Source organism: Ranitomeya imitator, chromosome 1 (genome assembly GCF_032444005.1).
Source record: "Ranitomeya imitator isolate aRanImi1 chromosome 1, aRanImi1.pri, whole genome shotgun sequence".
In the NCBI taxonomy this organism is placed as follows: domain Eukaryota; kingdom Metazoa; phylum Chordata; class Amphibia; order Anura; family Dendrobatidae; genus Ranitomeya; species Ranitomeya imitator.
The window spans coordinates 468,903,017-468,928,113 of NC_091282.1; positions in this window are offsets into that span (position 1 = coordinate 468,903,017).

Sequence of the window (25,097 nt, forward strand, 5' to 3'; positions counted from 1 at the left end):
AAACCTGCACATTTACTGCAGGTGGTGCAGGAAATGGTGGGATTATAGTGAGGGAAGGGATGTAGCGTTGCTGACTAGCTTCATTGGCCGAGGGTGCTACAACATTTAGGGAAGTTTGGTAGTTAGTCCAGGCTTGCAAATGCATGGTGGTTAAATGTCTACACATGCAACTTGTATTTAGACTTTGAAGATTCTGACCTCTGCTTAAGGTAGTTGAACATTTTTGACAGATGACTTTGCGCTGATCATTTGGATGTTGTTTAAAAAAATGCCAGACTGCACTCTTTCTACTATCGGATACCTTTTCAGGCATTGCAGACTGAGCTTCTTTAACCGTATGGCCACGCTGTCCTACAACTGGTTTTGCCATGCGTTTTTGACCAGATACGGGCCTGGCAGATGGAACCTGTTGCGAGGTTGATGTCTGCTGCGGCTCCTCCTCTTCCGCTTCAGAGCTTCTGCCGCCTGCACCCTGTTCCCCCAATGGCTGCCAATCGGGGTCAACAGCTGGGTCATCTATGACCTCCTCTTCTATCTCGTGTGCAACTTCGTCTGTGTCGCCGTGTAAGCAGGTTGTATAGCGTTCGTGATGGGGCACCATAGTCTCATCAGGGTCTGATTCTGGATCAATACACTGCGAGGGCAATGTTCTGGTCTGAGTCAAAGGAACAGCATAGTAATCTGGCTGTGGCTGTGCATCTGTGCACTCCATGTCTGATTCAACTTGTAATGGGCATGGCCTGTTAACTATTTCACTTTCTAACCCAGGAACGGTATGTGTAAAGAGCTCCATGGAGTAACCCGTTGTGTCGCCTGACGCATCCTTCTCTGTTGTTCTTGGTGAAGAAGACAAAGAAGCGACTTGTCCCTGACCGTGAACATCCACTAACGACGCGCTGCTTTTACATTTAGCAGTTTCAGAAGAGGAGGCGAAAGAGCTAGAGGCTGAGTCAGCAAGGAAAGCCAAAACTTGTTCTTGCTGCTCCGGCTTTAAAAGCAGTTTTCCTACTCCCAGAAAAGGGAGCGTTCGGGGCCTTGTGTAGCCAGACGACGAACCTGGCTCAACAACTGGAGACTTAGGTGCTATATTGCTTTTCCCACGACCACCTGATGCTCCACCACCATTACCATCATGCCATCATTACCAGCTGGCAATGACCACCCATGGCCACGTTCTCTTCCACCAGACTTCCTCATTGTTTGAAAAACGTAACCAAACTAACGGTATTTGTTACTGTAAAACCAGTTACAAGGTGAACTCAAACTTCAGTTGGATATATATATATGCCTTTATAGGTGGGTGAGACTGCAGGCCCAATGTATAACAGTACACAGCTTCTGTGGCAGACAGATATGCCACTAACAGGACTGACGCAGATGCAGACACTACCAATAAAAATCTCCCCCTTTTTATTTTTTCTGGGAGAGTATTGAAGAAATGTGGCCCACTCTTATACAGTATATGTTCTGTGGCATAAAATGAAAGACAGATGCCACACACACGACTGGCACTGAGGCAGAATTGCCAATCTTAATCTCCCACTATTTTTTTTTTCCTGGGAGAATTGTCCAAAAATCTGGCACCGTGTTACACACTAGGTTTTATGTTGCACAAAATGAGAGAGATGGCACACACTGGACTGGCACTGAGGCAGAATTGCCAATCTTAATCTCCCACTATTTTTTTTTCCTGGGAGAATTGTCAAAAAATCTGGCACCGTGTTACACACTAGGTTTTATGTGGCACAAAATGAGAGACAGATGACACACACTGGACTGGCACTGAGGCAGAAATGCCAATCTTAATCTCCCACTATTTTTTTTTCCAGGGAGAATTTAAAAAAAATCAGGCCCAGTATTACACACTAGGTTTTCTGTGGCACAAAATTAAAGACAGATGCCACACACACGACTGGCACTGAGGCAGAATTGCCAATCTTAATCTCCCACTATTTTTTTTTATTTATGGGAGAATTGGCAAGAAATCAGGCCTACTGTTAGACTGTATGTTTTCTGTGCCAGAAAATGAGACACAGATGCCACACACAGGACTGCCACTGATGCAGATTTGCCAATTTTAATCTGCACCTTTATTTTTTCTTCAGGGAGACTAGTGAATAAATCTGGGCCACTGTATTAGAGTATATTTTCTGTGGCAGAAAGTGGCTTGAAGAGATATAATGAAAAAAAAAAGAAGGGACTGTCCTACAATTACTATCTCCCTGCAGTAATCTCAGCAAAGTATGGCAGGCAGCAATAACAAGGAGTGGACTGCTGCACAAAAACGTCAAAAGTGTGGACAAACAAACAAGATAGCTGTGCAGAAAGGAAGGAGCAACAGGATTTGTGCTTTGAAAAAAGCAGTTGGTTTGCACAGCGGCGTACTAACAGCAATGCAGCTATCAGGGAGCCTTCTAGGGCAGCCCAATGAGCTACAGCACTGAGGAAAAAAAAATGTAGCCTCCACTGTCCCTGCAAACAAAAGGTGGTGTTGGACAATGGAAATCGCTACAGCACAAGCGGTTTGGGGGTAATGTACCCTGCCTAACGCTATCCCTGCTTCTGACGAAGCGGCAGCAACATCTCCCTATGCTCAGATCAGCAGCAGTAAGATGGCGGTCGGCGGGAATGCCCCTTTATAGCCCCTGTGACGCCGCAGAAAGCAAGACAATCACTGCAATGCCCTTCTCTAAGATGGTGGGCACTGAGACCTATGTCATCACGCTGCCCACACTCTGCGTCCACCTTCATTGGCTGAGAAATGGTGCTTTTCGCGTCATTGAAACGCGACTTTGGCGCGAAAGTCGCGTACCGCGTGGCCGACCCCACACAGGGATCGGATCGGGTTTCATAAAACCCGACATTGCCAAAAGTCGGCGACTTTTGAAAATGACTGATCCGTTTCGCTCAACCCTAGATGCAATAATTGGTTCACTATCCCACTTCTCTGTCTTCTGAAATGCTCTCTGCTCTCAATTAAAGAAGATGCACTGCAGGCAGAGCACAATGAGATGGAACAAGGAACCAAACATGATTATTATACACAGCCCAGCCTAATCTCATTTCAATGTGGATTGGGTGACGAAGAGGAGGAGGAGGAAGAACAGGAGCTAGTTTCATGCTCTATAGATGGTAATACCTGAACATTTGTCATATGATCTGTTCAGTGTGGATGGCCTGAGAACAGGGACGAGGAGGAGAGCTGTTGTGAATTCTGTTGTCAAGCTCCCTCCTGTGGTCATGAATGGTACTTCGGCTGGTTCTGTCCATGGGCTTCCTCTGGTGGTTGTGAGTGGGGCTGCGGCTTCTGAGGTTCCTTCCACAGGTGACGAGGTTAATTCGTTAGCTGGCTGCTCTATTTAACTCCACTTAGATCATTGCTCCATGCCACCTGTCAATGTTCCAGTACTGGTCTAGTTAACTCCTGGATCGTTCTTGTGACCTGTCTTCCCAGCAGAAGCTAAGTTCCTGCTTGTTCTTCTCTGGTTTGCTATTTTTCTGTCCAGCTTGCTATTTTGATTGTTGTCTTGCTTGCTGGAAGCTCTGGGATGCAGAGGGAGCGCCTCCGCACCGTGAGTCGGTGCGGAGGGTCTTTTTGCGCCCTCTGCGTGGTCTTTTTGTAGTTTTTTGTGCTGACCGCAAAGCTACCTTTCCTATCCTCTGCCTGTTCAGTAAGTCGGGCCTCACTTTGCTAAATCTATTTCATCTCTGTGTTTGTAATTTTCATCTTTACTCACAGTCATTTTATGTGGGGGGCTGCCTTTTCCTTTGGGGAATTTCTCTGAGGCAAGGTAGGCTTTATTTTTCTATCTTTAGGGCTAGCTAGTTCCTTAGGCTGTGTCGAGTTGCAGAGAGAGCGTTAGGAGCAATCCACGGCTATTTCTAGTGTGTGTGATAGGATTAGGGATTGCGGTCAGCAGAGTTTCCACGTCTCAGAGCTTGTCCTATATTATTAGTAACTATCAGGTCATTCCGTGTGCTCTTAACCACCAGGTCCATTATTGTCCTGACCACCAGGTCATAACAGAGAGCATGGTCAGTCGTCCTATTGGAGATGACATGGAAGTCTTGCGTGTTAGCAGTCTGGCAAGCATAGCTGGCTTTATATTATACTGCCTTGACCATGCCCCTCGTGTTCTCAAAAATTTGGGTGACAGTCATTACTGGTTGGTGACTTTCTAGACCCACTCTTCAAGCAGAAATTTCTATCTCTTATTCCCGAGTCAGGCAGGTTTACTAAAATGGGGCAGCACCAGAAGGCCCTTGTTGCAGAATGCTGGCAGCAGAGGTCACAGTTCTTTGGAGAACCAAATAGTGCAGGTGAGAGAGAAACAATTCCAATCCAGCAGAGGCTGGGGAACCATGTCAAAGTTCTGGGAGAGTTTTCTCAGACTCTCCCATCGCACAGGCCCTGAGGCCCGGGGTACTCTCACAAGGAGTGCAAAGTTTGAGAAGATGCTGAGGGAGTACCTTGCTGACTGTACCTATGTCCTCAGTGATTCCTCTGGGCCTTATAAGTATTGGGTATCCAAGTTGGACACGTAGCATGAACTGGCTCTCTGCGCCTTGGAGGTCCTGGCTTTCCCTTCTGCTAGTGTTTTATGGCCACTGGTGGAATAATAACTGTTAGGCGCATCTGTCTGCCAACTGAAAGTGCTGACAAGCTGACTCTTATAAAAATAAACCAGGGCTGGATTGAGCCAGACTTCTCAACACCACCGAATTATAGCAGCGTAATATAAACTCAAATCCAGCGTCTTTTTTTGGGAGGTCTATTCCCATGCACCTCTTCATACCCACACATGGGTATACGCTTCACGATTTTGGCTATTTTCTGGTGTACTCCTCATCCTTATCATCCACCTCCATTGTATCACTAGGGTGACCATGGTCAATGAGGCAACACCCACATAATTTTTTAAAGGGTGTTTATGATGCCCTTAACAAAAATTTTCATACAGTATGTTCATATACAGTGGGGAAAAAAGTATTTAGTCAGCCACCAATATTCTCCCATATTGTTTGCCTATGCATTGAATGCAAGGCTTGCCCCAAATTTAAACGCACCCCGATAGCTCTTTGAACAGACGTACAGGAGGGTCACCTGAAAGCAATGTCCCCATTATTCGGAAGTTGGTACTCACATACTGTTTGCCTATGCAATGAATGCAAGGACTGGCCAAAATTTAAGTAAATAAGGCAGCACACTGCAACGCTAAAACATGTAAACTTGAAAACACGAAATTTGAACTGCATTACTGCACTAGAAACAAGAAAAATGAGAGCTTTTAGCGCATAAAAATGGCCAATTTTATGTGTACCTGGTAGCCCCGTTACGGCATCTCTCTTATACCAGGTCCTAAACTTGCCTTACCTCGCTGACAATAAACGTCTCCATCTGAATGGGTACATGTGAAAACCTCTTCCTAAACTAAAATTCTCTCTCTCTGTGGAGGGGTATTGGAACTGCTGTAATTAAAACACCTGAAGCTAGGAGGCGGAGTGCACGATCAGAAGGCTAGAGAATACATTTCAAAAACCTGACCGGCACATCCAAACATAGACTAAGTGTGAACAGGTGCTGAACCTAGAGTCGCCAACTCGTATATAGTTAAGTAAATAAGGCAGCACACTGCAGCGCTAAAACATGTAAACTTGAAAACACGAAATTTGAACTGCATTACTGCACTAGAAACATGAAAAATGAGAGCTTTTAGCGCATAAAAATGGCCAATTTTATGTGTACCTGGTAGCCCCGTTACGGCATCTCTCTTATACCAGGTCCTAAACTTGCCTTACCTCGCTGAGAATAATCACATGTACCCATTCAGATTCTCAACGAGGTAAGGCAACAATGCCCCTTGGTAGAGACATGGAGGAGGGCCTCATCAAAAAATGTCCCCAAAGCGGGAGCAGGTCTCCTATACTAGTAATGCCCATGCACTAAGTGTATGGGATAACAAACATTTACCCCTGGGGGTATACAGTGGGGAAAAATTTATTTATTCAGCCACCAATTGTGCAAGTTCTCCCACTTACAAAGATAAGAGAGGCCAGTAATTGACAGCAGAGGTACAAAACAACTATGAGAGTCAAAATGAGAAAACAAATCCAGAAAATCACCTTGTCTGATTTGGCAAGATTTATTTTGCAAATTATGGTGGAAAATAAGTATTTGGTCATTAACAAAAGTTCATCTCAATATTTTATTATCTATCCTTTGTTGGCAATGACAGAGGTCAAACGTTTTTTGTAAGTCTTCACAAGGTTGGCACACACTTTTGATGGTATGTTTGCCCATTCCTCCATGCAGATCTCCTCTAGTGCAGTGATGTTTTGGGCCTGTCGCTGGGCAACACGGACTTTCAACTCCCTCCAATGGTTTTCTATGGGGTTGAGATCTAGGAGATTGGCTAGGCAACTCCAGGACCTTCATATGCTTCTTACGAAGCCACTCCTTCGTTGCCCTGGTGGTGTGCTTGGAATCATTAGAATGCTGAAAGACACATCCATGTTTCATCTTCAATGCCCTTGCTGATGAAAGGAGGTTTACACTCAAAATCTCATGATACATGGCCCCATTCATTCTTTCATAAAAGCATGATGTTGCCACCATCATGCTTCACATTAGGTATGGTGTTCTTTGGATGAAACTCAGCATTCTGTCTCCTCCAAACACAACGAGTTTTGTTTCTACCAAGCAGTTCTACTTTGGTTTCATCAGGCTATATGACATTCTCCCAATACTCTTCTGGATAATCTAAATGCTCTCTAGCAAACTTCAGATTGGCACGGACATGTACTGGCTTAAGCAGGGGCGACTTGTCTGGCACTGCAGGATCTGAGTCCTTGGCGGCGTAGTGTGTTACTGATGGTAGCCTTTGTTATGGTGATCCCAGCTCCATAGAGGTCATTCACTAGGTCCCCCTGTGTGGTTCTGGGATTTTTCTCACCATTCGTGTGATCATTTTGGCCCCATGGGGTGAGATCTTGCATGGAGCCCCAGATCGAGGGAGATTATCATTGGTCTTGTATGTCTTCCATTTTCTTATTATTGCTCCCACAGTTGATTTCATCACACCAAGCTTCTTGCCTAATGCAGATTCAGTCTTCCCAGCCTGGTGCAGGGCTACAATTTTGTTTCTGGTGTCCTTCGACAGCTCTTTGGTCTTCACCATAGTGGAGTTTGGAGTGTGACTATTTGAGGTTGTGGACAGGTGTCTTTTATTCTGATAACAAGTTCAAACAGGTGCCATTACTACAGGTAATGAGTGGAGGACAGAGGAGCCTCTAAAAGAAGAAGTTACAGGTCTGTGAGAGACAGAAATCTTGCATGTTTTAGGTGACCAAATATTTATTTTTCATCATAATTAGCAAAGTAAATTGTGCAACATTAGACAAGGTGATTTTCTGGATTTATTTTCTCATTTTGACTCTCATAGTTGTGGTCTACCTATGATGTCAAATTACAGGCCTCTCTCATCTTTTTAAGTGGGAGAACTTGCACAATTGGTGGCTGAATAAATACTTTTTTCAACACTGTATACCCCCCAGGGGTAAATGTTTGTTATCCCATACACTTAGTTCATGGGCATTACTAGTATAGGAGACTCGCTCCCGCTTTGGGAACATTTTTTGATGAGGCCCTCCTCCATGTCTCTACTAAGGGGCATTGTAGTGCATCCAAATATTTGGCAGCCCTTGCATTCACTGCATAGGCAAACACTATGGCAGACCCACTCCTTTCTAATGGGAAATTTTTTTTATGAGGCCCTCCTCCACGTCTCTACCAAGAGGCATTTTAGTCCCTCCAAATTTTTTGCAGCTCTTGCATTCACTACATAGGCAAACAATATAGGAGTACCAACTTCCTAATACTGGGAACATTGCTTTCCGGTGGCCCTCCTTTATGTCTCTTCAAAAGGGTGTTGGGATGCATCTAAATTTTGGCTAGCCCTTGCACTTACTGCATAGACAAACAGTATGTGAGTACCAGCTTCCGAATAATTGAAACATTGCTTTCAGGTGGCCCTCCTGTACATCTCTTCAAAGGGGAATTGAGGTGTGTCTAAATTGTGGCCAGTCCTTGCATTCATTGCATAGGCAAACAGTATGTGAGTACCAACTTCCGAATAATGGAGACATTGCTTTCAGGTGGCCCTCCTGTATGTCTGTTCAAAGAGCTATCGTGGTGCGCTTAAATTTGGGGCAAGCCTTGCATTCAGTGCATAGGCAAACAATATGGGAGTACCAATTTCCTAATAATGGAAACACTGATTTCAGGAGGCTCTCCTGTATGTCACTTTAAATATGTATTGGGGTGTGTCTAAATTTGAGGCAGGCTTTGCATTCAATGTATAGGCAAACAGTATGGGAGTACCAAATTCCTAATAATGTGAACATTGCTTTCAGGTGGCCCTCCTGTACATCTATTCAAAGGGGTATTGGGGTGCGTCTAAATTTTGGCCAGGCCTTGCATTCACTGCATAGGCAAACAGTATGAGAGTACCAATTTCCTAATAATGAGAACATTGCTTTCAGGTGGCCCTCTTGTACGTATCTTCAAAGGGGTATTGGGGTGTGTCCACCATCTTGGGCAGCCATGCCACTCACTGCATACGCAATAACAGTATAGGAGACCCCAGAGGTGTATCTAGGTTTTCTGGCCCCCGCGCAAGAATTTTGCCCCCCCCAAGCACATATGCAATTTGCACACTTAGTCATGTACCGACGAGCTCCTCTCCCTAATGCTCTCAATGTTCAGTGAAAACTGAGAGAAGCAGGAAGGGAAGCTCGTTGTCACAGGACCATAAGTATGAAAGTCGCATATGAGTGAAGTGTCCATGTGATGAGTACTGGAACCTGCAGAGCTGAATCCTGACATTGCAGGCTTCTGAATTCTTACAACTAATGCACTGCACACTTTTAGGATTCTCCCATGCTGGAGGACAGTAATGTCAGCACAAGCATGTGATTTGTATACTTCTGACCACATTCCGACTAGACATGCCTGGCCTCATTCAGTTCATTTTCATTGAGCGAGGCCACACATGTCTAGTCAGCACGTGACCAGATGCATGTAAATCGCCAGCATGAGAGAATCCTGACAAAGTTCAGTGCGCACTGTGAGAAATCAGAAGTCTTCAGTCACAAAGAATGACTGCAGACTCATTACACACCTTGATATCCCCTTTAATGTTCTTAACATAAATAAAAACATATGAATTAGTCAGTATCACAAATAACATTTACTTCCAGGTACCTTATAGATGACATCATCTCCGGAGTCCTTCTCCTTCTTTTCTCCATCTTGTCCAGACCCCATGATGAGTTTTCTCATCTACAGCTCGTCTCTGCAGACTTCCATCTTCTCCACTCTTTTGTAGAAAATCTCCACATGATGCCCTTAAAGATAGAAGTGTCATTATAATGCTCCTGAATAAAAAATTGCCCCTCACTGTATTGTCTGCACAAAATATGACTCCCACGCTGTCCCTCTTATGGTGCATGCTCTTCACACTGACCTCTCCTATCCATACCGTCCCCCTCTTCACACTGTCCTCTCATACTGTGTACCCAGTATTTATATTGTACTCTCTCATCACACTCCCCCTCCTTGGTATACAGTCCCCTCCTGGCTGTGCCCTTACACTGTCTCTCCATGCTACGCCCCCACTACTCAGTTTCTATTCTGTGCCCACTCAATTTTCTCCCCCATACTGTCTCCTCACACTATTCCCCTCCCTCCTCATACTGTCTCCTCTCACATCCCCCTTTTCGCCATACTGCTCCTCATGGTTTTACCCCCTCACTTTCTGTGCTGCCTGCTCACCTGACTTCCCATACTGTGTATGCACTCATCGCATCACCCTCTCCGTACTCTGTCAAAATACATTTTTCACATCGCTACTCATACTGTGTCCGCATACATTCCCCTGTACGCTCCCCATACTGGCTGCACCCATCCCCCATACTGTTTCCTCATATATGCCCCATACTGTTTCCTCATACATGCCCCCCATTCCCCAGTAATGTTTCTTCATACATGCCCTCATTCCCCCATACTGTTTCCTAGTACGTGCCCCCCATTCCCCATACTGTTTCCTCATACATGCCCCCCATTCCCCGATACTGTTTCCTCATACATACCCCCCTTCCCCCATACTGTTTCCTCATACATGCCCCCCATTACCCTGTACTGTTTCCTCATATATGCCCCTATCTCCCCTTTTGCTCTTCATTTTGTGTCCTCAAATCTCCGCATAAAATAAAGCAACTTTTATTGTTTCTAAACAACACAAAAGAAAAAAAACAGTCACCCAAGTGAATTAAAAACTGGGGTGTAATCCCAACCATATGATGTAATGGCCATTGAGACTGATTAACCCCTAGTAGGATTAAATGATTCCGACTCCAAAATGCTTGTGAAATCAATATCAACTAAATTATAGCCTATAAGAGACCTGTGGAGAAAATATTCATATAATCAACAGCATCAATTACCATATACTTAGTTGCATGTAAAAACAATTAGCTAATAGCAGTTAAAGCACATGATGTATGCCAGTGCTACTGGTGGCTATTTGTATAATAGAAAAGGAACAATCTCACCAGTTCCAGGGTGTAGGCAAAGGAGCTCCGGATAACCTCTGGTCAGGGGAAGATCCGGAAAAGGAAGAGATGACAATCCCTATGTCAATCCTTATGGGGCTACCGGTAAGCTATCCCCAAAGCTCACGTTAGTGCGGTAAGTCTCTAAGGATGATGTAAAATCCTTAAAATCAAAACAGGCGCCGTCTGTAGTAAAAGCTCAATGTGAAACAACGCTGACCGGAAGTGGCCGTGGCTTAGCAACATAAAACGCCGCTATGAGCTCTGTCAAGAGCAATAGGAATATCTACGCATACGACCAGACCATAAGAGCCGGTAACTACATATGAGAGTGGCCTGTAAGACATAACCACATGATTATAACACGGTTATGAGCAGTATATATTTTACTTAGAGTTGGTAACTCAGAAAAAATTAAAGATGCCATATGAAAGAGAAAACCCCATACCACAATTACTATGGTAGACAGTATTTAATAATTGTTAGTAGGGTTGAGCGAAACGGGTCGAACATTTTCAAAAGTCGCCGACTTTTGGCGAAGTCGAGTTTCATGAAACCCGATCCGACCCCTGTGCGTGGTCGGCCATGCGGTACGCGACTTTCGCGCCAAAGTCGCGTTTCAATGACGTGAAAAGCGCCATTTCTCAGCCAATGAAGGTAAACGCAGAGTGTGGGCAGCGTGATGACATAGGTCCTGGTCCCCACCATCTTAGAGAAGGGCATTGCAGTGATTGGCTTGCTGTCTGCGGCGTCACAGGGGCTATAAAGGGGAGTTCCCGCCGACCGCCATGTTACTGCTGCTGATCTGAGCTTAGGGAGAGGTTGCTGCCGCTTCGTCAGAAGCAGGGATAGCGTTAGGCAGGGTCCATTAACCACAAAACCGCTTGTGCTGTAGCGATTTCCACTGCCCAACACCACCTTCGGTGTGCAGGGACAGTGGAAGCTCCTTTTTTTTTTTTTTTTTTCCTCAGCGCTGTAGCTCATTGGGCTGCCCTAGAAGGCTCCCTGATAGCTGCATTGCTGTGTGTACGCCGCTGTGCAAAGCAACTGCTTTTTTCAAAGCACAAATCCTCTTGTTCCTTCCTTTCTGCACAGCTATCTTGTTTGTTTGTCCACACTTTTTATTTAATTTGTGCATCAGTCCACTCCTTATTGCTGCCTGCCATACCTGGCTGAGATTACTGCAGGCAGGGAGATAGTAGCTGCCTGCCATACCTGGCTGAGATTACTGCAGGGAGATAGTAATTGAAGGACAGTTCCTTTTTTTTTTTTTTTTTTTGTGGGAGATTAAGATTGACATTTCTGTTAGAGTGCCATCTCTGTCTGTGTCATCTCTCACTCAGTGGGCCATAGAAAGCCTATTTATTTTTTTGCTTGATTTGGGTTCCAAAATCTACCAGAAAAAATCACAACATCAATCAGTGGGAGAAAAATATTGGCCTCAGGGCTTGTGTGCCACTCCTTACTCCTGTGTGTGCCATCTCTCACTCAGTGGGCCATAGAAAGCCTATTAATTTTTTTGCTTGATTTGGGTTCTAAATTCTACCTGAAAAAATCAATAAATCAATCAGTGGGAGATTAATATTGGCCTTTGGGCTTGTGTGCCAGTCCTAAGCGTGCCATCTCTCTCTCTCTCAGATAGTGGGCCATAGAAAGCCTATTTTTTTATTATTTTTTTTATTATTAGCAAACTTCAGATTGGCACGGACATGTACTGGCTTAAGCAGGGGCGACTTGTCTGGCACTGCAGGATCTGAGTCCTTGGCGGCGTAGTGTGTTACTGATGGTAGCCTTTGTTATGGTGATCCCAGCTCCATAGAGGTCATTCACTAGGTCCCCCTGTGTGGTTCTGGGATTTTTCTCACCATTCGTGTGATCATTTTGGCCCCATGGGGTGAGATCTTGCATGGAGCCCCAGATCGAGGGAGATTATCATTGGTCTTGTATGTCTTCCATTTTCTTATTATTGCTCCCACAGTTGATTTCATCACACCAAGCTTCTTGCCTAATGCAGATTCAGTCTTCCCAGCCTGGTGCAGGGCTACAATTTTGTTTCTGGTGTCCTTCGACAGCTCTTTGGTCTTCACCATAGTGGAGTTTGGAGTGTGACTATTTGAGGTTGTGGACAGGTGTCTTTTATTCTGATAACAAGTTCAAACAGGTGCCATTACTACAGGTAATGAGTGGAGGACAGAGGAGCCTCTAAAAGAAGAAGTTACAGGTCTGTGAGAGACAGAAATCTTGCATGTTTTAGGTGACCAAATATTTATTTTTCATCATAATTAGCAAAGTAAATTGTGCAACATTAGACAAGGTGATTTTCTGGATTTATTTTCTCATTTTGACTCTCATAGTTGTGGTCTACCTATGATGTCAAATTACAGGCCTCTCTCATCTTTTTAAGTGGGAGAACTTGCACAATTGGTGGCTGAATAAATACTTTTTTCAACACTGTATACCCCCCAGGGGTAAATGTTTGTTATCCCATACACTTAGTTCATGGGCATTACTAGTATAGGAGACTCGCTCCCGCTTTGGGAACATTTTTTGATGAGGCCCTCCTCCATGTCTCTACTAAGGGGCATTGTAGTGCATCCAAATATTTGGCAGCCCTTGCATTCACTGCATAGGCAAACACTATGGCAGACCCACTCCTTTCTAATGGGAAATTTTTTTTATGAGGCCCTCCTCCACGTCTCTACCAAGAGGCATTTTAGTCCCTCCAAATTTTTTGCAGCTCTTGCATTCACTACATAGGCAAACAATATAGGAGTACCAACTTCCTAATACTGGGAACATTGCTTTCCGGTGGCCCTCCTTTATGTCTCTTCAAAAGGGTGTTGGGATGCATCTAAATTTTGGCTAGCCCTTGCACTTACTGCATAGACAAACAGTATGTGAGTACCAGCTTCCGAATAATTGAAACATTGCTTTCAGGTGGCCCTCCTGTACATCTCTTCAAAGGGGAATTGAGGTGTGTCTAAATTGTGGCCAGTCCTTGCATTCATTGCATAGGCAAACAGTATGTGAGTACCAACTTCCGAATAATGGAGACATTGCTTTCAGGTGGCCCTCCTGTATGTCTGTTCAAAGAGCTATCGTGGTGCGCTTAAATTTGGGGCAAGCCTTGCATTCAGTGCATAGGCAAACAATATGGGAGTACCAATTTCCTAATAATGGAAACACTGATTTCAGGAGGCTCTCCTGTATGTCACTTTAAATATGTATTGGGGTGTGTCTAAATTTGAGGCAGGCTTTGCATTCAATGTATAGGCAAACAGTATGGGAGTACCAAATTCCTAATAATGTGAACATTGCTTTCAGGTGGCCCTCCTGTACATCTATTCAAAGGGGTATTGGGGTGCGTCTAAATTTTGGCCAGGCCTTGCATTCACTGCATAGGCAAACAGTATGAGAGTACCAATTTCCTAATAATGAGAACATTGCTTTCAGGTGGCCCTCTTGTACGTATCTTCAAAGGGGTATTGGGGTGTGTCCACCATCTTGGGCAGCCATGCCACTCACTGCATACGCAATAACAGTATAGGAGACCCCAGAGGTGTATCTAGGTTTTCTGGCCCCCGCGCAAGAATTTTGCCCCCCCCAAGCACATATGCAATTTGCACACTTAGTCATGTACCGACGAGCTCCTCTCCCTAATGCTCTCAATGTTCAGTGAAAACTGAGAGAAGCAGGAAGGGAAGCTCGTTGTCACAGGACCATAAGTATGAAAGTCGCATATGAGTGAAGTGTCCATGTGATGAGTACTGGAACCTGCAGAGCTGAATCCTGACATTGCAGGCTTCTGAATTCTTACAACTAATGCACTGCACACTTTTAGGATTCTCCCATGCTGGAGGACAGTAATGTCAGCACAAGCATGTGATTTGTATACTTCTGACCACATTCCGACTAGACATGCCTGGCCTCATTCAGTTCATTTTCATTGAGCGAGGCCACACATGTCTAGTCAGCACGTGACCAGATGCATGTAAATCGCCAGCATGAGAGAATCCTGACAAAGTTCAGTGCGCACTGTGAGAAATCAGAAGTCTTCAGTCACAAAGAATGACTGCAGACTCATTACACACCTTGATATCCCCTTTAATGTTCTTAACATAAATAAAAACATATGAATTAGTCAGTATCACAAATAACATTTACTTCCAGGTACCTTATAGATGACATCATCTCCGGAGTCCTTCTCCTTCTTTTCTCCATCTTGTCCAGACCCCATGATGAGTTTTCTCATCTACAGCTCGTCTCTGCAGACTTCCATCTTCTCCACTCTTTTGTAGAAAATCTCCACATGATGCCCTTAAAGATAGAAGTGTCATTATAATGCTCCTGAATAAAAAATTGCCCCTCACTGTATTGTCTGCACAAAATATGACTCCCACGCTGTCCCTCTTATGGTGCATGCTCTTCACACTGACCTCTCCTATCCATACCGTCCCCCTCTTCACACTGTCCTCTCATACTGTGTACCCAGTATTTATATTGTACTCTCTCATCACACTCCCCCTCCTTGGTATACAGTCCCCTCCTGGCTGTGCCCTTACACTGTCTCTCCATGCTACGCCCCCACTACTCAGTTTCTATTCTGTGCCCACTCAATTTTCTCCCCCATACTGTCTCCTCACACTATTCCCCTCCCTCCTCATACTGTCTCCTCTCACATCCCCCTTTTCGCCATACTGCTCCTCATGGTTTTACCCCCTCACTTTCTGTGCTGCCTGCTCACCTGACTTCCCATACTGTGTATGCACTCATCGCATCACCCTCTCCGTACTCTGTCAAAATACATTTTTCACATCGCTACTCATACTGTGTCCGCATACATTCCCCTGTACGCTCCCCATACTGGCTGCACCCATCCCCCATACTGTTTCCTCATATATGCCCCATACTGTTTCCTCATACATGCCCCCCATTCCCCAGTAATGTTTCTTCATACATGCCCTCATTCCCCCATACTGTTTCCTAGTACGTGCCCCCCATTCCCCATACTGTTTCCTCATACATGCCCCCCATTCCCCGATACTGTTTCCTCATACATACCCCCCTTCCCCCATACTGTTTCCTCATACATGCCCCCCATTACCCTGTACTGTTTCCTCATATATGCCCCTATCTCCCCTTTTGCTCTTCATTTTGTGTCCTCAAATCTCCGCATAAAATAAAGCAACTTTTATTGTTTCTAAACAACACAAAAGAAAAAAAACAGTCACCCAAGTGAATTAAAAACTGGGGTGTAATCCCAACCATATGATGTAATGGCCATTGAGACTGATTAACCCCTAGTAGGATTAAATGATTCCGACTCCAAAATGCTTGTGAAATCAATATCAACTAAATTATAGCCTATAAGAGACCTGTGGAGAAAATATTCATATAATCAACAGCATCAATTACCATATACTTAGTTGCATGTAAAAACAATTAGCTAATAGCAGTTAAAGCACATGATGTATGCCAGTGCTACTGGTGGCTATTTGTATAATAGAAAAGGAACAATCTCACCAGTTCCAGGGTGTAGGCAAAGGAGCTCCGGATAACCTCTGGTCAGGGGAAGATCCGGAAAAGGAAGAGATGACAATCCCTATGTCAATCCTTATGGGGCTACCGGTAAGCTATCCCCAAAGCTCACGTTAGTGCGGTAAGTCTCTAAGGATGATGTAAAATCCTTAAAATCAAAACAGGCGCCGTCTGTAGTAAAAGCTCAATGTGAAACAACGCTGACCGGAAGTGGCCGTGGCTTAGCAACATAAAACGCCGCTATGAGCTCTGTCAAGAGCAATAGGAATATCTACGCATACGACCAGACCATAAGAGCCGGTAACTACATATGAGAGTGGCCTGTAAGACATAACCACATGATTATAACACGGTTATGAGCAGTATATATTTTACTTAGAGTTGGTAACTCAGAAAAAATTAAAGATGCCATATGAAAGAGAAAACCCCATACCACAATTACTATGGTAGACAGTATTTAATAATTGTTAGTAGGGTTGAGCGAAACGGGTCGAACATTTTCAAAAGTCGCCGACTTTTGGCGAAGTCGAGTTTCATGAAACCCGATCCGACCCCTGTGCGTGGTCGGCCATGCGGTACGCGACTTTCGCGCCAAAGTCGCGTTTCAATGACGTGAAAAGCGCCATTTCTCAGCCAATGAAGGTAAACGCAGAGTGTGGGCAGCGTGATGACATAGGTCCTGGTCCCCACCATCTTAGAGAAGGGCATTGCAGTGATTGGCTTGCTGTCTGCGGCGTCACAGGGGCTATAAAGGGGAGTTCCCGCCGACCGCCATGTTACTGCTGCTGATCTGAGCTTAGGGAGAGGTTGCTGCCGCTTCGTCAGAAGCAGGGATAGCGTTAGGCAGGGTCCATTAACCACAAAACCGCTTGTGCTGTAGCGATTTCCACTGCCCAACACCACCTTCGGTGTGCAGGGACAGTGGAAGCTCCTTTTTTTTTTTTTTTTTTCCTCAGCGCTGTAGCTCATTGGGCTGCCCTAGAAGGCTCCCTGATAGCTGCATTGCTGTGTGTACGCCGCTGTGCAAAGCAACTGCTTTTTTCAAAGCACAAATCCTCTTGTTCCTTCCTTTCTGCACAGCTATCTTGTTTGTTTGTCCACACTTTTTATTTAATTTGTGCATCAGTCCACTCCTTATTGCTGCCTGCCATACCTGGCTGAGATTACTGCAGGCAGGGAGATAGTAGCTGCCTGCCATACCTGGCTGAGATTACTGCAGGGAGATAGTAATTGAAGGACAGTTCCTTTTTTTTTTTTTTTTTTTGTGGGAGATTAAGATTGACATTTCTGTTAGAGTGCCATCTCTGTCTGTGTCATCTCTCACTCAGTGGGCCATAGAAAGCCTATTTATTTTTTTGCTTGATTTGGGTTCCAAAATCTACCAGAAAAAATCACAACATCAATCAGTGGGAGAAAAATATTGGCCTCAGGGCTTGTGTGCCACTCCTTACTCCTGTGTGTGCCATCTCTCACTCAGTGGGCCATAGAAAGCCTATTAATTTTTTTGCTTGATTTGGGTTCTAAATTCTACCTGAAAAAATCAATAAATCAATCAGTGGGAGATTAATATTGGCCTTTGGGCTTGTGTGCCAGTCCTAAGCGTGCCATCTCTCTCTCTCTCAGATAGTGGGCCATAGAAAGCCTATTTTTTTATTATTTTTTTTATTATTAGCAAACTTCAGATTGGCACGGACATGTACTGGCTTAAGCAGGGGCGACTTGTCTGGCACTGCAGGATCTGAGTCCTTGGCGGCGTAGTGTGTTACTGATGGTAGCCTTTGTTATGGTGATCCCAGCTCCATAGAGGTCATTCACTAGGTCCCCCTGTGTGGTTCTGGGATTTTTCTCACCATTCGTGTGATCATTTTGGCCCCATGGGGTGAGATCTTGCATGGAGCCCCAGATCGAGGGAGATTATCATTGGTCTTGTATGTCTTCCATTTTCTTATTATTGCTCCCACAGTTGATTTCATCACACCAAGCTTCTTGCCTAATGCAGATTCAGTCTTCCCAGCCTGGTGCAGGGCTACAATTTTGTTTCTGGTGTCCTTCGACAGCTCTTTGGTCTTCACCATAGTGGAGTTTGGAGTGTGACTATTTGAGGTTGTGGACAGGTGTCTTTTATTCTGATAACAAGTTCAAACAGGTGCCATTACTACAGGTAATGAGTGGAGGACAGAGGAGCCTCTAAAAGAAGAAGTTACAGGTCTGTGAGAGACAGAAATCTTGCATGTTTTAGGTGACCAAATATTTATTTTTCATCATAATTAGCAAAGTAAATTGTGCAACATTAGACAAGGTGATTTTCTGGATTTATTTTCTCATTTTGACTCTCATAGTTGTGGTCTACCTATGATGTCAAATTACAGGCCTCTCTCATCTTTTTAAGTGGGAGAACTTGCACAATTGGTGGCTGAATAAATACTTTTTTCAACACTGTATACCCCCCAGGGGTAAATGTTTGTTATCCCATACACTTAGTTCATGGGCATTACTAGTATAGGAGACTCGCTCCCGCTTTGGGAACATTTTTTGATGAGGCCCTCCTCCATGTCTCTACTAAGGGGCATTGTAGTGCATCCAAATATTTGGCAGCCCTTGCATTCACTGCATAGGCAAACACTATGGCAGACCCACTCCTTTCTAATGGGAAATTTTTTTTATGAGGCCCTCCTCCACGTCTCTACCAAGAGGCATTTTAGTCCCTCCAAATTTTTTGCAGCTCTTGCATTCACTACATAGGCAAACAATATAGGAGTACCAACTTCCTAATACTGGGAACATTGCTTTCCGGTGGCCCTCCTTTATGTCTCTTCAAAAGGGTGTTGGGATGCATCTAAATTTTGGCTAGCCCTTGCACTTACTGCATAGACAAACAGTATGTGAGTACCAGCTTCCGAATAATTGAAACATTGCTTTCAGGTGGCCCTCCTGTACATCTCTTCAAAGGGGAATTGAGGTGTGTCTAAATTGTGGCCAGTCCTTGCATTCATTGCATAGGCAAACAGTATGTGAGTACCAACTTCCGAATAATGGAGACATTGCTTTCAGGTGGCCCTCCTGTATGTCTGTTCAAAGAGCTATCGTGGTGCGCTTAAATTTGGGGCAAGCCTTGCATTCAGTGCATAGGCAAACAATATGGGAGTACCAATTTCCTAATAATGGAAACACTGATTTCAGGAGGCTCTCCTGTATGTCACTTTAAATATGTATTGGGGTGTGTCTAAATTTGAGGCAGGCTTTGCATTCAATGTATAGGCAAACAGTATGGGAGTACCAAATTCCTAATAATGTGAACATTGCTTTCAGGTGGCCCTCCTGTACATCTATTCAAAGGGGTATTGGGGTGCGTCTAAATTTTGGCCAGGCCTTGCATTCACTGCATAGGCAAACAGTATGAGAGTACCAATTTCCTAATAATGAGAACATTGCTTTCAGGTGGCCCTCTTGTACGTATCTTCAAAGGGGTATTGGGGTGTGTCCACCATCTTGGGCAGCCATGCCACTCACTGCATACGCAATAACAGTATAGGAGACCCCAGAGGTGTATCTAGGTTTTCTGGCCCCCGCGCAAGAATTTTGCCCCCCCCAAGCACATATGCAATTTGCACACTTAGTCATGTACCGACGAGCTCCTCTCCCTAATGCTCTCAATGTTCAGTGAAAACTGAGAGAAGCAGGAAGGGAAGCTCGTTGTCACAGGACCATAAGTATGAAAGTCGCATATGAGTGAAGTGTCCATGTGATGAGTACTGGAACCTGCAGAGCTGAATCCTGACATTGCAGGCTTCTGAATTCTTACAACTAATGCACTGCACACTTTTAGGATTCTCCCATGCTGGAGGACAGTAATGTCAGCACAAGCATGTGATTTGTATACTTCTGACCACATTCCGACTAGACATGCCTGGCCTCATTCAGTTCATTTTCATTGAGCGAGGCCACACATGTCTAGTCAGCACGTGACCAGATGCATGTAAATCGCCAGCATGAGAGAATCCTGACAAAGTTCAGTGCGCACTGTGAGAAATCAGAAGTCTTCAGTCACAAAGAATGACTGCAGACTCATTACACACCTTGATATCCCCTTTAATGTTCTTAACATAAATAAAAACATATGAATTAGTCAGTATCACAAATAACATTTACTTCCAGGTACCTTATAGATGACATCATCTCCGGAGTCCTTCTCCTTCTTTTCTCCATCTTGTCCAGACCCCATGATGAGTTTTCTCATCTACAGCTCGTCTCTGCAGACTTCCATCTTCTCCACTCTTTTGTAGAAAATCTCCACATGATGCCCTTAAAGATAGAAGTGTCATTATAATGCTCCTGAATAAAAAATTGCCCCTCACTGTATTGTCTGCACAAAATATGACTCCCACGCTGTCCCTCTTATGGTGCATGCTCTTCACACTGACCTCTCCTATCCATACCGTCCCCCTCTTCACACTGTCCTCTCATACTGTGTACCCAGTATTTATATTGTACTCTCTCATCACACTCCCCCTCCTTGGTATACAGTCCCCTCCTGGCTGTGCCCTTACACTGTCTCTCCATGCTACGCCCCCACTACTCAGTTTCTATTCTGTGCCCACTCAATTTTCTCCCCCATACTGTCTCCTCACACTATTCCCCTCCCTCCTCATACTGTCTCCTCTCACATCCCCCTTTTCGCCATACTGCTCCTCATGGTTTTACCCCCTCACTTTCTGTGCTGCCTGCTCACCTGACTTCCCATACTGTGTATGCACTCATCGCATCACCCTCTCCGTACTCTGTCAAAATACATTTTTCACATCGCTACTCATACTGTGTCCGCATACATTCCCCTGTACGCTCCCCATACTGGCTGCACCCATCCCCCATACTGTTTCCTCATATATGCCCCATACTGTTTCCTCATACATGCCCCCCATTCCCCAGTAATGTTTCTTCATACATGCCCTCATTCCCCCATACTGTTTCCTAGTACGTGCCCCCCATTCCCCATACTGTTTCCTCATACATGCCCCCCATTCCCCGATACTGTTTCCTCATACATACCCCCCTTCCCCCATACTGTTTCCTCATACATGCCCCCCATTACCCTGTACTGTTTCCTCATATATGCCCCTATCTCCCCTTTTGCTCTTCATTTTGTGTCCTCAAATCTCCGCATAAAATAAAGCAACTTTTATTGTTTCTAAACAACACAAAAGAAAAAAAACAGTCACCCAAGTGAATTAAAAACTGGGGTGTAATCCCAACCATATGATGTAATGGCCATTGAGACTGATTAACCCCTAGTAGGATTAAATGATTCCGACTCCAAAATGCTTGTGAAATCAATATCAACTAAATTATAGCCTATAAGAGACCTGTGGAGAAAATATTCATATAATCAACAGCATCAATTACCATATACTTAGTTGCATGTAAAAACAATTAGCTAATAGCAGTTAAAGCACATGATGTATGCCAGTGCTACTGGTGGCTATTTGTATAATAGAAAAGGAACAATCTCACCAGTTCCAGGGTGTAGGCAAAGGAGCTCCGGATAACCTCTGGTCAGGGGAAGATCCGGAAAAGGAAGAGATGACAATCCCTATGTCAATCCTTATGGGGCTACCGGTAAGCTATCCCCAAAGCTCACGTTAGTGCGGTAAGTCTCTAAGGATGATGTAAAATCCTTAAAATCAAAACAGGCGCCGTCTGTAGTAAAAGCTCAATGTGAAACAACGCTGACCGGAAGTGGCCGTGGCTTAGCAACATAAAACGCCGCTATGAGCTCTGTCAAGAGCAATAGGAATATCTACGCATACGACCAGACCATAAGAGCCGGTAACTACATATGAGAGTGGCCTGTAAGACATAACCACATGATTATAACACGGTTATGAGCAGTATATATTTTACTTAGAGTTGGTAACTCAGAAAAAATTAAAGATGCCATATGAAAGAGAAAACCCCATACCACAATTACTATGGTAGACAGTATTTAATAATTGTTAGTAGGGTTGAGCGAAACGGGTCGAACATTTTCAAAAGTCGCCGACTTTTGGCGAAGTCGAGTTTCATGAAACCCGATCCGACCCCTGTGCGTGGTCGGCCATGCGGTACGCGACTTTCGCGCCAAAGTCGCGTTTCAATGACGTGAAAAGCGCCATTTCTCAGCCAATGAAGGTAAACGCAGAGTGTGGGCAGCGTGATGACATAGGTCCTGGTCCCCACCATCTTAGAGAAGGGCATTGCAGTGATTGGCTTGCTGTCTGCGGCGTCACAGGGGCTATAAAGGGGAGTTCCCGCCGACCGCCATGTTACTGCTGCTGATCTGAGCTTAGGGAGAGGTTGCTGCCGCTTCGTCAGAAGCAGGGATAGCGTTAGGCAGGGTCCATTAACCACAAAACCGCTTGTGCTGTAGCGATTTCCACTGCCCAACACCACCTTCGGTGTGCAGGGACAGTGGAAGCTCCTTTTTTTTTTTTTTTTTTCCTCAGCGCTGTAGCTCATTGGGCTGCCCTAGAAGGCTCCCTGATAGCTGCATTGCTGTGTGTACGCCGCTGTGCAAAGCAACTGCTTTTTTCAAAGCACAAATCCTCTTGTTCCTTCCTTTCTGCACAGCTATCTTGTTTGTTTGTCCACACTTTTTATTTAATTTGTGCATCAGTCCACTCCTTATTGCTGCCTGCCATACCTGGCTGAGATTACTGCAGGGAGATAGTAATTGAAGGACAGTTCCTTTTTTTTTTTTTTTTTTGTGGGAGATTAAGATTGACATTTCTGTTAGAGTGCCATCTCTGTCTGTGTCATCTCTCACTCAGTGGGCCATAGAAAGCCTATTTATTTTTTTGCTTGATTTGGGTTCCAAAATCTACCAGAAAAAATCACAACATCAATCAGTGGGAGAAAAATATTGGCCTCAGGGCTTGTGTGCCACTCCTTACTCCTGTGTGTGCCATCTCTCACTCAGTGGGCCATAGAAAGCCTATTAATTTTTTTGCTTGATTTGGGTTCTAAATTCTACCTGAAAAAATCACTAAATCAATCAGTGGGAGATTAATATTGGCCTCTGGGCTTGTGTGCCAGTCCTGAGCGTGCCATCTCTCTCACAAATAGTGGGCCATAGAAAGCCTATTTATTTTTTTGGTTGATTTGGGTTCATAATTCTACCTGAAAAAATCACTAAATCAATCAGTGGGAGATTAATATTGGCCTTTGGGCTTGTGTGCCAGTCCTAAGCGTGCCATCTCTCTCTCTCAGATAGTGGGCCATAGAAAGCCTATTTATTATTATTTTTTTTATTGGGTTTATAAATTTTCCCTGGAAAAAAAAAAAAAGTGGGAGATTAATATTGGCCTCTGGGCTTGTGTGCCAGTCCTGAGCGTGCCATCTCTCTCACAAATAGTGGGCCATAGAAAGCCTATTTATTTTTTGAGTTGATTTGGGTTCCAAAATCTACCTGAAAAAAATCACTAAATCAATCAGTGGGAGATTAATATTGGCCTCTGGGCTTGTGTGCCACTCCTGACTCCTGTGTGCGTCATCTGTCACTCAGTGGGCCCTAGAAAGCCTATTTTTTGTTTTATTTGTTTTCTAAATTCTCCCTGAAACAATCATTTTATTTTCTATGGTTTCTAAATTATTCCTGAAAAAAATCATTTTTTTTGTATTTTTTTTTCTCTCAAGTCCCCCTGAAAAAAAAAAAAAAAAATCTGTGGGAGATTCATATTGCCCCTTCTGCTTGTGTGCCAGTCTTGACTCCTGGGTGTGCCATCTCTCTCTCTCTCCCCAATTGTGGGCCATAGAAAGCCTATTAATTTTTTTGCTTGATTTGGGTTCCAAAATCTACCTGAATAAAATCACTAAATCAATCAGTGGGAGATTAATATTGGCCTCTGGGCTTGTGTGCCACTCCTGACTCCTGTGTGCGTCATCTGTCACTCAGTGGGCCCTAGAAAACCTATTTTTTGTTTTATTTGTTTTCTAAATTCTCCCTGAAACAATCATTTTATTTTCTTTGGTTTCTAAATTATTCCTGAAAAAAATCATTTTTTTGGTATTTTTTTTTCTCTCAAGTCTCCCTGAAAAAAAAAAAAAAAAAAATCTGTGGGAGATTCATATTGCCCCTTCTGCTTGTGTGCCAGTCTTGACTCCTGGGTGTGCCATCTCTCTCTCTCTCCCCAATTGTGGGCCATAGAAAGCCTATTAATTTTTTTGCTTGATTTGGGTTCCAAAATCTACCAAAAAAAATAACTAAATATTGGCCTCTGGGCTTATGCCACTCCTGACTCCTGTGTGCGTCCTCTCTCACTCAGTCGGCCCTACAAAGCCTTTTTTTTTTTTCCTAAATTCTCCCTGAAACAATCATTTCATTTTATTTGTTTTATAAATTCTTCTGTAAAAAATAATTTTTTTTTAAATTTTTTTTTTTCTGAAGTCTCCCTTTTAAAAAAAACAAACACAAATCAGTGGGAGATAAATATTTACATTTGCGCTTCAGTGACAGTCCTGCGTGTGTGCCATCTCATTTGTTGCCAACAACAACAGAGTGTGTAACATTGTGGCTGATTTTCGATGTGGTCTCACCCACCTGTAAAGGGGTAGCTAAATCATACTGAAGTTATAGCTCACCGTGTAAGTTGTGTGACAGCAACAAATACCGTTCATTTGTTAACGTTTTTAAAACAATGAGGAAGTCTGGTGGAAGAGGTCGTGGCCGGGGGCGTTCATTGTCAGCTGGTAATGAGGGTAGTGGTAGTGGTGGAGCATCAGCTGGTCGTGGGAAAAAAAATATTGCACCTAAGTCTGGAGCTGTGGAGCCAGGTTCGTCGTCTGGCTACACAAGGCCTCGAACGCTCCCTTTTCTGGGAGTAGGAAAACCGCTTTTAAAGCCGGAGCAGCAAGAGCAAGTTTTGGCTTATCTTGCTGACTCAGCCTCTAGCTCTTTTGCCTCCTCTCGTGAAACT